Raw genomic sequence first — 5,454 nt, forward strand, 5'->3', positions numbered from 1 at the left:
TTCAAATTACTTCAGATGACTGCTTTAAGGATGTGTAAGTAATTTAATAATATGAACTATTTCTAACTACTCCTGAACAGAGCATTTCTGGAGTTCCAAAATCTGGGGCTTTTTTCTACTCCAACTTATGACTGCCATAAATTTTAGCTAATTGATAACTTGGTGATTGTGCCTAATAGCAATAGAAGGTATTTAATTAGTAATTTGATAAAAGCTTGCACCACAAATTAAACTACAAAATTAACATCTGATTAATCCCCAAAGAGGTGCTTATCCTCCAGCATTACAACCCCTGCAAACATCAACCTTCTCCCTCAGGCAAAAGCCTACGCAACTGGACAGGTCTTGAATGATGTCCTGAAGGTCACCAAACACAGCCTGTGGCAGCAGACGTGCCTTTTCTTTAGTGCTCTATATCCGCTCGAGCTGTTTTACAGCAATGTGAGAGGGTGAAAAGTTTACACTAGCTGGTTATGCAATAAATGTCACTGGTATTATCACTGACTTTAGACTAGACTCCCAGCAGTAAGCAGTTAAGAGGTGATAAAGCAGGATTAATTCCTGAGGAAAATTTATTACTAATTTGTCGGTGTAGTATACAGTACAAGCTCTCTGCTATTTTCATTCTTCCTCAAACAAGAAATTATTTTGCATCAATCTGTTCATACCTTATGTGTAGCACTTTACAGCAGTGTGAATATCATTGCACATACACCTTTAAGCCTATTCTGACACACTCACCTTTGAAGAAGTCATCCAAGATCATTGCTATTTATGCCTATTCATGTAAAATAATATAACTCCAATGATACAGAGGACAGTGGAATAGTAATGGAAGAGTGCAAATCAGAGTAACCGAGTAGTAGAACTATTCTTTGAACCACCCTGATAAAATTGTATCTGACAGACAGTAAAATTACCCAAGTGAGCCACTGTTACTAAGGCAGAACAGTAGTTATAACATTAGATAAAGCCGCTTTGGAGGCAACATGAGCTCTGAATCTTCCACCTGCTGTGGAAACAAGTGTACAATCAACACTTAAAACTCTCACTGCCCTCCCAAGCCATGAGGCTCAATTCTACTGCCACCAAGGCAATGGCTGATTTTCCAAGACTGCATTTTCTTTTCACTTCCTCTTTTCAGACAGTAACACATGTAAGCCAACTAACCACCTATGACAGCAAATACCAGCTTTGAGGAAATAGTTACAGGTATTGCCTGCAAAATAATGAAATACGTGGTAATGTACCACAAAATACTTCGTCAGATGTAACTGGTTTGCCAAAGTAAGCCCTAAGGCTGCTCTAACTTAAGATTTTCAGTTTGCCTGCACTTACTACCACAATTGCAAGAATCTCACACGCAAAAGCAAAATCAAACTAAACCCAAACCATCAGAATTGCCTGTTTCCTCAAAAAGCAGAAACAGAGCACCAACATAACTATTTTGTCTGGGTCCTATTATACAAAAGATGTTGCCTTCTGCTAGATTGACTGATACTTGGGATCTATTGATAGATCATATAGAGAAATAAACTATTTCTTTAAATTACCCCAAGACCCTCATCTGTAGTAAAGAATCAGCAATTCAATGACAGCTTGGATGATGAGAAAAAGACTAACGGTAAGCTAACTATATAGAAGGGTAAGCATGTAACAATGTACATAAAATTACATAAATGATGAATCATATTCTTCTTATCAGGTATTATGGATTGCATTTATCTTCTTTTACCATGAACTACAGAGTGGAGGAACTATAATTTCATACAGTTGCCTAAGCACTTAGGGTGATGGAGACCAGATTACCATCTCAGTACTCTGATACGAAAAATAATAATAATTAAAACATTTGTGCCTGTATCAGAACATTACAGAGTCAAGAGTATTCTGTAAGAAGGAGTTCTCATCAACATCCCTAAAGTCCAGAATTTTGAAATGCACAGCTAAGTATAACTAAGGTATTTGGCTTGTACTAATAAAGAAAACAGTAATTTTCAAGATAAGTACTTAATAAGGGGGTTGGATTAAAAAGACAGTCACCTTTCTTTTTCTGAAGCACCTCTATCTCACTTTATGATGCATTAATAACTGATCTGTGCATAATAAATTTATTACAATTATATGATTTTCATCTATCATTATAGGTTCTGAAAGAGTTACCAGTGCCAAGACAGAATCTGAATCTCGAGTTTGTGCCAATAGCTCACTTATTGCTGCACAGATTAATGCAGTCAGCCATTAAGTTAAATAATAAAAAATGATATTTAAATAAGGGCTGGCTGAAATACAATGGAATATGGCTAATCTAAATTAAAGTTAAAGAAATACCATTCTTTAATCTACAGAATTAGCAGTTTGAAGGTCAGGCAAAACATTGTAGGTGACTAGGGAGAAATTAAGAAGTCTTATTCTTTACATTAAAGTTTATTCTATAAATAGCAAAAAAGGCTGCTAAATAGGTAAGAGATGTCTTAAGCAATTGTCATAGGTATCACAACTATTTATTTGTACTCATCTCTAATACATCTTCCCATCTGTTCTATACCTTGTGTATAAAACACTTCTAACACTCATTCATGCCACACAGATCTTTCAAAGTGTAAACTTTCAGATGTTCTTTCTCTCCATATTTCTTTGCTTTGCTGACTAAAATGAGATTCTGATTTTTGGTCGAAAGGGCCAATGGAAGCTATTTTAACTTCAAAATACTGGTACTGTATTGATTGCTATTTACCAGAAAGCACTCAATAGTTTTGTATGTTTGTTGTCTGCACCTAAAAGGTAAAAGGTTAATAAATGTCCAAATCCCACATAGCCCTACACCATTTTTGTAAGACATAAATGTCCACCCACAAGTGACAGAGAATAGGAACCCAGATTATACACTTTAGGTTTAGTCTTTTCAAAAGCTTTCTGCATAGAAGGTTTCTGATTTCTATGGTTAAAAAGCCTGTCTGAACAAACACCAAACAAGCAAGGAACTTTCCCAGCCATTACACTATGCAAACTTCTACATTGCTTTTGTTATAGGATTTTCTTCAGTATGAACATACTGTCTATCCATTATGCAGTAACAAATTGAAATTGGTTATAATCTTATTCTACAGTTACAAAATCAAGATGCCTGAATTCTTAGAAACAATTTCAGAAGAAGAAAGGACCCCAAAGTGGCTGTTTTCTCACCTCTACAATTGTCAGTGGAAAAGTTATTCCTGCTAATAAAACCAACAAAACTTCAGATCATTAAAGAGGCAGAAGCATTTCATCAAACCTACTTTTCTGTCATGTGGCCCTGGCATTGTAGTGCTACCTGCATATGGAGTTTCACCACTCAGAAAGGCCAAGGCCACCCTTATGTCAGTAGTGCTCAAAATATCCCTGTACTGTGGCACCAAAATAACACTTCAACAAGGACTGCTAGGGCAGCTTCCACTACCCACATCCCATAGTTCAAAAAGACAGGTACACCTGCCCTTTAAAAACACAGTGTGCAGGGCTCACTACTGCCTCTTAACACAAGAGCAGAAGAAGTAGGGGAGTCAGTTGTGCCTTGCCACACAAAATTTTTATAGGATGAGTTGGGCACCACGAAGTGAGCAGTGAATATGGGAGATATGTACATAATTGCCTAAAATTTGAACACTCTCACCACCAGTATCTGAAAAGGTTTTAAGAGCCACTAGATTTTGTTTATTATTCTGGGAGGTGAATCTGGGAAAACAGCTTGGGGAAAAAAGTAGAGGAATGTGGATTAGATGGAAAAGAAGTGCTATGCTGCTCCACCTGGGTCTGACATTTCTGAACAAACCTGGCAGTGAAAGTACAGCATCTGAAGTTGTTCACTGTTCAAAAGTGAAGCTACCTCACAGTTCAAGTGCCCCCAAGCAGGCAGACATTTTAAGGTCTTGTATGCTGATCTGGGGATTGAAATTCTACCTACGGTCTCCTGTAGCTCCCACATCCTGTTGAGGATCTGGACCAAAGTATCCAAGACTGATATGTCAGAAGGAAAAGAAAAAAACAACTTATGAAGTCTCCAGACTTTGGGACTGCATATTCCTTTCTTTGTATAGCTTTTAACACAAAGAATTTAATCACGTCTGGAGTTCTGAAATACAGGACGGTGAACATTAGCCAATATAGCTAGTTTTGTGCAGCATCCAAGAAGACTGACTTCTGACTTCTTTTTAATTACATATGCTTTTTATTTTTAAATATATTGATGGATATGTTGTGTCCTTGCTGTTAATTAAAGGTAGCACAGTTTTGCCCTTCCTTTTTTCAGCACAATTAGCAAGGATTGCCTAATGAATCTTAGTGCATGGCCATGATTTAAACACATTTAATCTATACTGCATTTCCACGCTGTCACTTTCTGTTCATTACCAGGGTACATACTCACAAAACCAAAAGAACACAGTGGTGAAAACCACTATAATCATTGCTTTGCATTCAGTAAATTACTGAGCAGCACTAAAATAAACTGAAAATAGTACCAATTTTACTGTACTAATGGTTGCATGTATAAAGTATCAGCCTTTGGATATGTCAGTAATAGCCTTAAATTGAAACAATGCTAAATATTCAAGGCAAATTAACAGTCACTGCTACTGGACTAAGTAAGTTAACACAGAAGTAACTTGAAAGTTTTTGAGATAATAAAAGCAGACAAAACATAGAGCTGGGGGTTTGGAACTAGATGATCCTAAGATCCTTTCCAACCCTAACTATTCTATGATTATGTAATTCTATGATAACTTAAACCCAGGCTTTTAACAAAACAAAACATGGTACAAGGACAGTGATGATGCTCATGTTTCAAAAGTACTTAAAACAATGCAACCATCTTGGATACATTAGAATGCAAGATCCAGATACTCATACCTTGGTATTCACACACGTTTGTACAAGTAGGCCAACTGTGAAATGCCTGTTAAATAAAACTCCAATCTCCCTATAAGTATGAAACACTGCTTTAAAATGTGGTGATGAGAGAAGAAGAGCTATTTTATAGACCGAGTTACAGTTACTGGGTCTGTGGATTCAACATTAAGAAACCCTGAAAAAGAAATGTTCAGGAGTTCCAATCAACTACAGACGTGGATCTTTTGCACATTCCATTAGAGTTTTTCCTGCATGCATGCTGGTAATTCATGTTTTTCCCTAAACAACACATATTAGCTCATACATTGTAACACTGACTGTCATGGCAGTGTTAATACAGCAACCAATTAGAGAAGTACCTAAAAATAGTGTTAAAAACTTTTCCTTTAGAATGCAAATACCACCATTAAATACAATGAGCCAACACTTGAGATCAGTATAGATCTTTAAATATCACACACAAGCTATTCAAGTTTCTTAACACAACAAAATTGGCAATAAAATAATGTCAAACTATGTGTTGTTGGTAAAAATAGCTCATTTTCCAAATGCAGTTCTGTAAATGCA

The sequence above is a fragment of the Nestor notabilis genome, unplaced genomic scaffold (assembly GCF_000696875.1).
Source record: "Nestor notabilis isolate BGI_N333 unplaced genomic scaffold, ASM69687v1 scaffold11377, whole genome shotgun sequence".
Classification (NCBI taxonomy): Eukaryota; Metazoa; Chordata; class Aves; order Psittaciformes; family Psittacidae; genus Nestor; species Nestor notabilis.